General features: G+C 38.0%; 1 protein-coding gene across 2 annotated transcripts in view; it reads right to left on the bottom strand.

Annotated features, from left to right (window-relative positions):
- bckdhb (branched chain keto acid dehydrogenase E1 subunit beta) overlaps positions 1–13,999 on the bottom strand; it is a 58,266-nt gene that overhangs the window by 17,700 nt on the left and 26,567 nt on the right. The window lies entirely within an intron of this gene.

Consider the following 13,999-nt stretch of genomic DNA (forward strand, 5'->3'; position numbering starts at 1 on the left):
GTTATGCAATCTTTAGCTCACTGCAGGTATTTCTGACACTACTAGACCAATGGCACACTTTGTTAATTAAATACAGTTATACACTATACACATATACATTGGGGCAGCACGGTGGCGCATCAGCACTGGAGCACTATGCACAGTGTGTTCCTGCCATGTGCCAAGTGATTCCGGGTAGGCACTGGAACCAAACCGACCATGAACTGGTTACAGACAATAAATGAAAGGTTAAAAAAACATATTAGTAACCATCAATTTCTATCCTGCTCCTTACAATGTGTTATTGCTGATAGGGTTTATATCACATAAGGGACATGCACTGTATACTGCATGTGTAAATGAAACCAAAACTGAAGCACTGACCTCTGCTTCATGCGAAATTTAGAGAACAAAATGAAAAATTCAAATTATCTGCAAGGCTATATTTTAACATTTTTTTAAATAAATTTATGTGTTCAATAAACTGAAAATATGTTGTGATATTACCTGTTTTATATATTGTTCATCCCTAGCTGAAGGTACTACAGGCACTCCTATTGTCTGTCAACCCTTTTCAATCTCTGAGCTTACTTCAGACTGCAGTTAATCTTAACGTGACAGGAAGTAAGCACTGAAATATTCTGCCGCCAGTGCGGAGTCAATCTGCCCACAGAGCGTTGTCTTTGAGTGGTTTGAAGGCCTTTAATTGGAGGGCCACCGCCAGTCATAACTCACATACCACCATGTGATCTCCATGACAAATAGAGTCCCAGGGCAGCTCGACGTCTTACACAGTCTTTAAAGTGGGAGGGCACGATTAGTGCTGAGGGTGGAGGAAGAGAAGAGAGGCCAGATAAATCAAAAGCACACAGTCTCTATAGCGCACACACACTGCTACAACTGGCCGCTAAGGAGACTACATGCCAGGGGGAGACCTCAGACAGAAATAACCCCAAACATCCCATAAACTCCCATTAAAGTCAATTGAGGGCAGTTAAAGCCTTATGTACTCTACCTTTAGCCCTTACAGTACATCACCACCCACCAGCTCAAACCACAGACCTGAGAGGGAAACAGAATCATTAAACACACACTATAAATGGCATCAACTTTCCCCCATCATTCACTACAGAAACAGTGGGAACACTGGGAAGCTTTCCTGGTTTGTTTTTTTTTCCTGTAGATCTGGGCAGCAAACGTCTCTAAACACTAGACAAAGTATATAAAAAGTCACATAAAATGTACTAGCTAGTTTCTGATTTAAAACAGTATTGCTTATGATTTTATGGCTTATGTAATTACAAAAAAAAATATTTTCTCTTTTTATTTGTCATCTGTCTTTCCAAAGATTGTAGTGCCTGAGTTACTATTCAGATTGCTCCAATTGTATGTGGTGTTTGAGCAAGTGGTTTACATGTCTCTGGATACATCAGTGAAAGACAGAATTTAGTTTTGTTCCTCAGTCTTACAGCACAAAGCAAAGTATTGAAAATGAATTCTGGGTCTTTAGACTGAACGGACCATGGCTTGCCTTCAACAAAGCTCCACAGTTGCTACCTCCAAAGGGTTTGGATCATGGCTATGAAAGACCATTTTAGCTCTGGGTTCTGATGCATGACCTGGAGTGCAGTTCAGTCAGCCCATGATTACACTAGAGCAAGGGCCAACACAGGCCTCACTCCATTCACCACGGCTAAATGGAGCCACTCTACAATGTGTGCTGCCCCCATCCATGAGACAAAAACAACACCCCCCCACATGTATAATGGAATCTGGCCTTGAGCTGGCAGCAAAGCCCTCCTGGATCACAAGAGCATCCATGCAAATAAGAAGCCCCTGGCTTTCCAGCTGGACCCTGCTATCTACCTCAACAGTGACCTCAATGATCTCAATCTGTCCAAAGCACTGTCCAAAAACTACAACCACTGAGAGGAAAACAGCAAAACAAGCAGCTCATCTACTCAATAGCCAAATATAATGGGGTCTGATGTTGAGTGGCAAGCAGCCCTCGCTGAGCATGGAGGCTTTGCCGGTCTCTAACTCTTACAGGCATGCACAAACACACTCGTGCATAAAACCTTACATAATATGAGGACATCAATTTATGGTGACATTGATTCACAATCTCCTGCTTTTGCTGGATCTCGTAACAGTTTGTGGTGAAAGTAGGCAGAGAAGTCAGCAAGGCCTTCAATCGAACAATGAAGTAAAGAAAAGATCTGAAAATAAGAATTCACTTGTCCATTTTCTCATTTTTATCAATCTGGGTGGATAGTGTACTCACTTCCAACCGGTGACACTGAGAGGAATTTTAGAAATCTCACGAGTGCTGAACAGTGGAATGCAAGAGCTGGCTAAACCTGCGGGAATGTGAATGGAAAAGCAGATCTGACAAAAGGAATGGGGGAAGGCGGGAAAAAAAATGCAAGAGAAAGCACAGAGCATGCAAACTTATTGGAAGCAAATGCAGGAAAGAACGACAGAAAAAGAGAATAGGCAAAAGAAATGAAACCAGGAGAAAAATGACAAGACCAGTAAAGGAAGACTGAACAGATGCTTGAAACAAGCAGTGAGCCATGAGATGTTTGTGTACTACCTGTCAGAATTCCTGACAGATATGGCTCGTAGGTAACGTGCATGGTGTAAATCCATGTGGCTCATGTGCAAACTTCTGTGGACTGTGATTTGTTTTCATGTGGAAAAGTCCACCGCCTGCTCATTCACTTACACCAAGCGTCCCAAAGGAACCTTTAGAAAAGCCACAGGGCTCTTAGGGCCCACTAAGCAGGTCTTTAGTAGGAATACTGAGATTATGTGTGTGGACCACATTTAAAAAAGTGCAGTAGGTTTTTGGTGTGAGTGTCAAATTACTCCATATTTCAGCATGCGCAAGGAGCCGACTCCTGGATTAGCCACTGAAAAACAACCATGAGTAATTTTCCACTGATATAACCACCAAAACAACACCACAATACAACACATGACAGAATTATTACATTCTGACCAACAGGCATGCACTGTTAGCTCCCCCTTCCCCACCTCAGCTAGCCAAACCAGACAGATGTGTATTAATAAAGTAATAACACACATCAGCTTCAGAAATAAAACATGCAGGACGAAACCCAGGCCACCAGGCTTTTGTCTACTGCCATTTTCTCTGGAAACAATCAGAAGTATCACTCCAAATATATTACAGTTGTGCCTCTCAGTCTGTAGATAAACACTTTAGGTTTGTGATTAGCAGCACTTGTGGCCTGCACCTAAACAACAGCTACTCTCTAAGGGAAGTGTGGCTGCTAATCATTACCAGGCCATCTTAAATGACTCAGATCCCTAATCAGACATAGTGACTCTAAGTGAACACATAGTGACTGTAATTTTTGAACATGTAACAACGGACTTGTGATTAATCTACTTCTCTCTCAATAAACAGAACTAATGCAACAGAGTGCTAGACCATTTACATAATTTAATGAGATTTTCTATTGTAATCAGAGCAGAAAATCTGATTTCTTATGCCTAATCAGTATTTCAACACTTCACACTGTGGAATGGGCAACAGATTGGCTAGCTAACATGGGCTGGCTGGAAATTACAATAATAGAAAAATCCTGGAACATCTGAAGTTGAAGCCAGTTTTTTTTTGTGTGCGCGCATTTGTTTGCTTTGGTTTGAAATAATCAACTGATATGTAGACTAATGAGATGATGATCTTGGCCAAGACATCAAATGTTCCTCAAACACACCAGCTGCAAAACTTTCATTAAACTACAGTTTTAAAACGATTATATATTTGTGTTTTTCTGTTAAAAAGAGGAGTCATATTTCAACTCATTTATTTGCATCAAACATTTTACAACCTGATGGTGTACAAGGCCGCGTTACTGAAATTCTATGTCTGTACAAACAGAACGCAAATAAAAACAATATTATTAACCCATGGGTGCAAGCCAAAGGTGACAGTGGCAAATAAAATCTCCCTAGAAGCTGGAGGAAGAAACTATGGGAGGAACCTGGAATCACAATTGGGGACTCATCCTCCTCTGATCAATGTTTTATAACATTACAATAAGTACAATCAAGAATTAACTGTAATTCCATTCATCATCAATTATATATTGATGGCTCCATATAAAACAAATGATTTGCTTGAATATTTACACACATTATTCATATAAATTAAAATGAGGTAATATGCATGATTGATTGTTATTAAGTCTGAAGTAGGACTGGTGGTCATAAGCATTTGGCATGAAATGGAATAAAAATATTCAAGTTTTTTTCCTACTAAACTTATTTTAATCAGCAACAGCAAACCAATCACAAACACAAAACACACAAAAAACAAACAAATAAATAAAAAATAATAATAAAAACCCACAACCTCTTTTGGGACTGAAAACAAAAGACCTATTAAATCTAAATCATTATAAAGAAAAGTAAAACATAAGCAATGAAAACAAATTTAACCATATATATTTTTTATGGTTAACTGATCAGTGAGTATGGGACGAACCACACTGTATCAAAAGGAACCCCCAAGCCCCCACCCTCTACCACTGTTCTATATTTAACATCCACAAATTTGAATTTCCAGCAGGCACAGGGTAGAAGCTATTCTGTTTACAATTTATGGGATGGATGTTTTGAGTCTTAGATGGTGGACTGTTTAGCATATTGTTTTTTGGGATCTGTCAGCACTGCAGTACCATTTCAGTTTATATACTCTCAGAGTACTTTTTATAAATAACTGTTTAAAAAAAACATTTAGAATATACTAGTAAGTAGATTAATCAAAAAGCATTAGAAAGTGTGTCTTGTTTCCCCTCACTGTAAATGCACGAGAGCAGATGTAGGAAACTTCTTTGAAGTCTATATGATGGCCTGGCATGACCTGAGAGGGAAATGAAGGGCTTTCTCCCCTTTGATGTGACCTACTCCTGTCCAGACAAACTCCACGCTTTTGCAGGCTTTGATTAACATTGATGGACCCTGTTAACCTTAGGTTTTAGTGTGTTCCTCTAATGGCCATGTTGGTAAACTTATGTAGTTTTTGTCTTTCATTGTGGCAGTGCGTTTAAAAAAACTTTACATTTTAAACAGGTAGGCATTATTTCTATGTATATACATCTGGTGGTCTCATGATTTTAAGCAGCAATGTTGGGAATCATTTGGCTTTTTTTGTTTTGTTTTTAAACCTGTGGGTTTAATCAGTTCTTAAAGCATAAATTGTTTTCCATATAATTTTGGTACAAATTTGTTTGCTACAGCTCTGCAATCATCCTATAACTGAAACTTTTACAAACATAAATAAATACGAGTTGGTTTAGTTTAAAAACTTGTTTAGAACTTGTTCCAGCAGTGGCTTTGGGAAGAAAATTCACTCAATATTTTTATAGACTGACCCTACACTAAGCCAAAACAATACTATCCACACCCTAAATACACTTATTTGAGAATTAGCAAATTATTGTGCAACTCCTGACTGTGAGGGAGTGCAAGGGAGGGATTATGTAGGCATTTAGCTCTAATGGAGTGCATCACCACTAACAAATAATGACACAACTGACAATTGTCTAATGTCCAAAATTCAACAGGGGCCTTTTTAGTTCTGCTCACAAAAAGCAATGTTCTTCATTTATGCTCCATTTATTTTAAGATCTTGAACCAGCCATTCAACACATATGTACCTTTTCTCAGTCAAGCTGCCTCTCAAAGTACTTAAGTGTTTAATTCATAGAGTGTGTTCAGTGCTGGTAGAAGCAATGAGGCGCTTTTCCATGTGGCCTTCCAAAGACCTGGAGACTGAAGTCAGACCACATTGTGTTTGCAACAGAACACAAATTAACTGAGAAACATGGCCCATTTCTCAAATCTGAGTCAGAGACAAGGAAGACTGAGCCTACGCTGGCATAATCACATCCAAACCCGGGAGCTCAGGCTCATTCCATGCAAAATGTTTTATAGAAGGCTTCAGCCTCAGTCATGATGTGAGGTCAATTTTTTTTCAGTAATTATGTTATTAATAAAATTTTAAAATTATACAAGATGAAAAAAAGTATTCAATGAAATGATGAAATATGAATTTAAGAGTTCAAAAGTTCACAAAAATTGTGGTTGTAGTATATTGCCATCTTTAATCTAGCCATTAAACTACTATTAATGTAGCTTGAACGAACTGAACCATGAATATCACACAAACTTTATCATTTGAGAGGTTGAAGCCAGTTATTCATAACTGGTTGAAGCCAGTTATAGCCACAAATTCATTTTCCTATGTCATCTGATGTTCCAGACTAAGAACCTTTCCGTGGAGACCACTGGTTTTTGATGTAGGAAACTTGATTTACTACTCTGAAAATGTCCCACGTGTGCACCATGCCCCACAGTGTACATTACTTTAGTGTCCAGAAAAGTTTGTTTTCTTATATAATATGATAACAAGAATGTGTGATGTTCATTCTGAGCATTTATTTATTAACTGAAAAAAGTACATAGAAATGTTTTACAATGATTTCACAAATCAATGTGAATGTATTTTAATTGGGACTGTGCTCTAGTAAACATCACAAGGCAAAGATCTAATTAAGACATTACACACATATTGGTGACCCATCACGTGTAAAACACACTGCATAATGTAATTAGTACAGTTTTATGCTACAATACTTTATTTAGGTTTGTAACAAATGTTTAATATACAAATTATATTCTTCTTTTCCTGTAGAGGGGCTTTTGACATTTGATATTTTGTTTAATGTGCTGCATTTTGAAGGCTGATAAGAACCAAACAGCACCAAGGAGCACTTAAAGAAGAATCTGCCTTTGGAACTTTCATTTGCATGGCTTTGTGGTTTTGTATTTACTCTTCCATCATAATCACATCTGGACTTGCTGATAGACTCTCGTTTATGTATGCAAACACACTGACCCCAATAAAGCAGAGGCTGGTGAAATGTGTGGCATTTTTCAGATACATAATAGGGAAATTTTATATATTAATATACACATCTAATAGTAACAACATTTAAGACACCTTTAATTCAGATTCTTTTCAGCCTTAAGGATTAATTTCAAGTGGAACAGACAGTAGTACACTTCCTTTAATACTATATAACAGACGGTTTAGGAGAATTGTCACTGTCCAAGTGAAGGAGAACTTGTATTTAATATGGGTCTTTACATACTCCCCCATGCAAAAGAACTTCAGGCCTATCATTAAAGCACAACCCTGTCTTTTAATTCTGTTTCATATTACTTCCACCTGGCTTCCTGACAAATAAACAGGTCTGAACTATGGGTTCTTTCAATAAGATGTGCATCATAGTGCAGAAGCACTTAGTAAATGAGGCGGACAACTTGATAAGGTGAGCTTTGTGCAAATGGAGGGAGGCAGGCTAGGTGAGTCTGGCACGTAGTCAGCTGTCTTGATTCCTAGAATCACAGGGCCACAGAACTCCACACACACCTCACTTTACCATTATTAGATATGCACATCAGAGCATGTTCCAAACTGAGTTCTTAAAAGATGTGTTGTTTCTTTGTGAATTAAAAAAAAAAAAAAAAAAAGGCAACAGTATAGCATCAATACAAAACCTCCTTGTCAAAAAAGATGACAATGCAGTTAAGAGGTAAGAGATAAAATAAAATAAATAAAATCATCAGGCATCTGTCACTAATTTTTTATATGCCCAAAGGCTTGAGGCGAATGCACTCCTGCATATTTATTGCAGCCAAGCAGAAGGCGGTTTTCCATCAACTGAGTTTTTGAAAGTTTGAAAATGTGCATGAAAAAACCTGAACAGAAAAAGGCCAGAATTCGAAAAAATACCAAAACACGCAAATATTGCAAAAAGAGTTATACTCTTGGCCGAGGTGGAAACGTTAGAATATAGCTAAAGTGCAAATTGGATGGAAAAGGGTTTTTCGAATTTATGATGATGCTTCAACTGGTTTATACATACTGGGCATGCAACTGATCCCGCAAGCACAGGATTTTAATGGACTCCCCGCCGACTCTGCTTCCTCTTCTCTGCATATTACCACTCTGTTCTCACACAAGCACCCGAGGTTCTTATTTTATGACCAGACAGCCAACAATATATATATATATATATATATTAAATCAAGCTTTTTGAAAGTGTGTTTTTAATATAAATGACCCACACGGATTTCTCCACCTCCTCTCGTTTAGATGCCATCCCTGATCATGGGCGCCTACATCATCTTAAGTTCACTCGCAAAAGTGCACTGAATGGAAACAACTCATTTTGCATTTTTTTGCTGATTTTTCTTTATTACACATAACATATGCAAATGTTTTGAATGGAAATCTACCTAGAGTGTTCATTTCTTCTTCCAAACATTTTCTATTAAGACAGAAAGAGGTTCTAGAAAACTGAAAGCTGGTTTTAGGACAACCAATTAACTAAATCAACAAACACCCCACCCATGTTTCTCATTTTGGGATACTTTCTCAGAATTAGAAGTTTAGACCCAAGAAATGACTTTTATATAACTGTTGAGAAAAAAAGTGAGATTGAAAGGTGAAAAAAAAAAAAATCAGATGTCCTTCCATATCATGACAATTATCATGCCAAAAAGGGCCTCATCTGTCACACCAAAGCAGGCAAAAGTAGAAGTGAATCATTCATACACTCCTCCAAGGGTCAGCTGGGGACACCATATGACTGGAGAAATCAGAGGGCAGGAACTACATGTGTTTACAATAGGCAGACAGGAATAGCTGTTTGATTAAAACAACTCAAATGTTTCTACCACACCCTGAGTGACCCTTCCAATTCATATGCTCCACATCTGTGTATCTGTAATGTTATCAGTTGGTTACTTAATGAAAAAATAAAAACTATCAAATGTAACACAAACAAGGGTGTGTAGACCATCAATGAGCAGAAGAGTGAAGACAGACCAAGTCAATTCCACATATTACAGCATGTCTCTGCGGCATTTCAGTAACACTGTATAAATACTGTCTACTGTACCATTTTACCATGCATTTAACTGGGGGAATGCAAGGGCAGTCAGCCCCTGAGCTCCATGCACATCTTGATCACGTTAACCAGGCCGAGCTGGAACATTTGCTTTGGAAAGGTCACTTTACTGTTGTGACTTAGAGAATATGGAACAGTCAAAATAGCCTTAAAAATACAGGGTTTAGCACCAAGATGGAAACAAAACTCCTATTGTAGCAGAAGCTAAGCACTTCCAAGTCTTACTGCTTGCTGGCTTTCACACTGTACGGGAAGTGCCATCCCCAGTCAAAAGGAATGGACAGACAGCTCAATAATGCACTGCAGTTTACCCTTTACTACAATCAGGCTTGGAAACACAGTTAAAAAGAAAATGTACCCAATACAATACACAACCCTTCAGTTAGTGTACCTATAACCATACACAAACGAAAAACTTGGGGCTTAGTCACATATTCAGATGAGAGACTGGAGTGGGTTCCAGTGAGTGACTCAAGGTTTAGAGTCATTACACAGCTGTCTAAAAACCAGAGCACCACCAAAATAGTCCCATCGGGGATCTTTAATTAAATACGTATGTCAGTATCAGGGTAAGAAAAATCATGTGGCTAAAGCATCTAAAAGATTCCCTCACTACATGGTAACTTTTGAAAAAGAAAATGGGGTTTTAGATTTTGCAGTTACCCAAAATCCCTATAGAATCTCTATGAAACAAAACGGTATTAAGATAGAGATTGTTACTAATTTAACTATTCTATATGCACCTTATTCCACAAACTATGCAACTTGGTAAAAATTAAAAAATTATAAAAATTATATAAAATGCAAAATGGGTTATGCTCACATATATAAAAAATCAGATGATATCAGTCTGTCAGCATGTTAGAAAAATGACATTTAGCTTGGTTCATCCATCAGTGTTGAAAATGGGCCAACAATATAAATATGTAAAAGTGGAAAAGGCATAGACAGGGGCTCCAGAATGGAACAGGAATTTAAGCATTGGCCCATCATCTGATTAATGCCCCATTAAAAGGCTGGGAGTCCAAAAGCACTTTTCCACAGCATTGCATCAGCTCGGCTCAACTCAGCACGGCTCAGCGCACTTTTCCAATATCACAGCTCCCCCCACAAACTATAGCCGGCGATTCCTCTAACAGGAACCGCCGGCTTTGAAAACCACATTAGCAGCAGTAACGTTAAGCTCCATTTTCTTGTTTTGTATTAGCATTTTTCCCCTCCCCACCTTTTTTATATTGAACATGGCTCCGGGCCCCAGTTCTCAAAAATCCATAAAAAAAATTTAGCTTTTTTTAATTGGCCACCAACAAAAGAAGCATTTGAACCTCCCACAGCGTAATTTTACAAGCTGCCATTGTGAGTCAGATAAAAACAAATGTGATCACTACTGCAGCTTGAAGATTTTACAAGCAGCTAGTTTGTGCTGAATGTCTGCATTTCCTCATTTAAACAAGTCCCTCTGGCCAGTCAGCACATTGCAAGGTTTACACAACAGGTTTAGTACCTACACAGCTCACTTCGAACCAGGTACAATCAGGGACTAAAAAAAAAAAAAATAAAAAAAAAAATAAAAGGTAACCAGTTCCATGGACCAGGTACTATATTTGCCTAATCAAAAAGCAAAACAATCTGAATCAAGTTGAGTAAGGACCATGAAATGGAAAACAACTCCACATTCAAGTTTTCAGCTTTCAAGAAGGGGTGGCTGGCTTCACATTTTGAAATAAGCATCTGCTAGCCTTCAATGTTGCATACTGGTGACATTGTGTGAGGAGCTCTAGGTGTCTAGCTAATTAAGAAATACCTGGATGCAGAAAAGTTTGTGTTCTATCTGCCTAAAAAATACACAGTATATTACACAGGTGCTGCCTGATTTCTCTGTCTTTATCTAGCTAATGCACAGTGACTAATGGCTAAGGAGAAAACTGGGGTTTTTTTTTTTTATATAGGAGAGTTTGGAAGTATTTGTGAGGAAAATACTACTGAATGCCAAAATGAGTTTGATGTCTGTAGGCAAAATTGTGTGTTCATTGGGTTATAGCTAGATATGCCATTAAAAAGCAGGTCACACAATATGAGCTGGAGGCTAGTACCAGCTAATGTATTAAGCATTTAACTCTATCCTTTCACTCCAACTTTCCATTGCTATTCAATGTTTTATTGCAGCGGCCAAACTCATTTTGGCCTAAATTCTTTGTAATAGGTTATATTTGACCACAAACTTAACCAGCTGACTTTAAAGATGAAGTTCTGAAAGATCACTGATCATAACTGAAATTATATATTATATTTATTTCCCTGTAGCAACAACATACTTCTTGCAAAAATCATAGGTACTGACTTGAATTTAAAAGGTAGGTCATCCGGTTTTTTCACAAATTTTTTCCAAGGTAATAAATATCATGATGTTTTAGCAATGAGCATTAATAAGCAATATGAAGGATATAGATATAAACAACATAGGAAAAAGAAAGAAAGAAAGCAAAGATATATTTCCACATTATATCATTGAGGCCTCTGGGCTGGCAAGGATAAACTGGCCATTTTGTTTATCCCTTAAATGAATGACTATTACATTTACTGAACAGTTCCAGACACCAGAGGGAAAGAGAGGGAGAAGAAAAGAAAAAGGGGAGGAGAAAAAAAAAAACACACCTTCTCTCAGTTTTACTGCAATTTTGTCAACAAGCGGCACGTGTATATATAGATGGTCGAGTTGATTACCAGTCCTGTGGATCATCCAGAGAAAGCCACAGGAAACCAGAAACAACATGTTCCAGTGCAGTCCTGTTTTAAATGACTGGGATGCTGATCCACAGACGAGACCCATGTCTCCATACATGCAGAGGACACAGAGTAGTGTGTATGAGCAAACTCTGACTCATAGTGAGCTGGAGACTCTGTTACATTCAGTTGGAATTGATTCCAACTTAGCATCTGGATATTATTCATAAGGTAATGCAACAGTTAATGAACTCAAGCCAGGTCATTAGATTTAGTTCAATGGCTGCAGAGAAATGCTAGCTGACGTACCAGACTACTCTAACTTAGGACTAATTGTGACCCTTTATTTTACCATTAGAAAATGCCCAGTATTTACTGCTTCAAATAAAATGAAATAGCATGGCATAAACCATTCTCTTGCATTCTTTACACAGCTGTTCTGCATCGATGTGTTCATGTCTGAAAAACATCTCTGTGCAGATAATATTCATCCGCACTGACAGCACACAGGCCACTCCTGCACTGAAAACACTAGTGTGCGTTTGGTGGAGTGGGAAAACACAAACAGCTGAGAAAGAATAAATTACTATTTAGAGGTAGATGTAGGTTTTGTGGAGATTTATTGACTGAATATTTTAAAAGCTGAGCCACAGGCCAATAGGCTAATTATACTACACCACATTCGCGGTTGCTGAATGCTCTTGTGCCGTCATTCAGGGACATGAACCAACATTTTCTAACTGTCAGGCAAACACTTAGCATCTTTAGTAAAATACATCAACCACTAGCAAACCCAAGCATTCTGTATTTTTAAACTGGCAGACAGGCTAAAATGAGAACAGATAACTTGAGGTAAAATTTGCTTAGCGAAGGACCAATACATAATTTATCATAATAAAACATTGCAGCACATACATCAAAAAGTATATCACATGTGCCAAATTCAGCAGCCAGATAAGTAAGTGGCATTTAGCACACATTGAGGCACCTTAGCCAGAAAACAGAACTCTCAAAAGGACCTCTAGTGGTGGCCCAAACCTCTGCTTCAAGAACAACCGTAGATTACTAGAGCTTTCCACAAATATGCACACATCATTCAAACATAGGCGTGTGGATAGACATTACGCACAAAAGAATAACATCTGAGCCATTAGAAGTGGAACCTGCATGTTCTCTTCATGAAAGAGAGGAGAAACTCTTCCCATGCAAGCTCCTCATTATAGCTGTATTTGGAAGTCACATATCAAGCCATAAACATGGGTGTCTTTCCACATATAACTTTAAATGCAGAGATGTTTGCATGAAAATGGAGTTCACAACAAACATGTTTTTCAGCCTTTGTTTACTTGAAAAGCATTTTTTATTCATTGGTCACCCAATCCCATTACATCTATAAAAATATAAATCCTCCGTTTCCAATGGAGCCGACACTTTATGGAAGCTTCAAGAGATTTCCGCATTTGTTTTGCTTTTACTATGACCTTAACACACATCTGGATGCAAAATGTTTGTGCTTTGACACAAAGTAGGGGGGGACTGGGACAGTAACAAACAACTCATGAATTCTTCCAATCACAGCTAATTGCTTGACTAAAAGGTACTTCTCTTCCAGCTAATAATGGTGAGAAAACAGCAATAATGTCTGGTTTAATCTGGGGAGAAAAAAAACTCAAAGATCCACTCCTGTTCATGTTCTCTTCTTTCATAATTTGAAACACCAGCAACAATTACATGGGGGACATAAAAGAGGGAATATGAGAGGTGTTGTTTAGACAGATCCACTCCCCATTACGTCAGCTTCACAAAACCAGGGAGTGCCAAAGAGCACATTATCATAAAAATGCTATTCAATTTCATGGAGTCTGTTTAATAGGGTGATATTTGAATATTACTTTGTTTATTTGAAAAGACTGCTTTGAACAAACAACCCATGACAGACTAGCAGATATTTTTCAGCTCTACTGCCAAAACATTAATATGTGATAGATACAAACTGGAGTGCTCTTTCAGTGCTATCCTCCTACAGTGTGAAGATTTTGAAAGTGAGCCATTAGCTAACAGTGTGTTTGTCATTTCGGAACTTCTACTAAGTTCTGCCGCCAAAAGATCATGAAAAAACTATCAATAATAATACAACAGGAATTTCTAAACTGCTTTCTTAGAAATAAAACATTATATTGAGCATTTGGGAGACTACCCATATTTTACATTTTAAAAGCAAAGAGGTATACAGGGGTGTCTCCAAGACATGATTAAGACTATACACACAAAAGAAATTGGACGGA

This window comes from Hoplias malabaricus, chromosome 10 (genome assembly GCF_029633855.1).
Source record: "Hoplias malabaricus isolate fHopMal1 chromosome 10, fHopMal1.hap1, whole genome shotgun sequence".
NCBI lineage: Eukaryota > Metazoa > Chordata > Actinopteri > Characiformes > Erythrinidae > Hoplias > Hoplias malabaricus.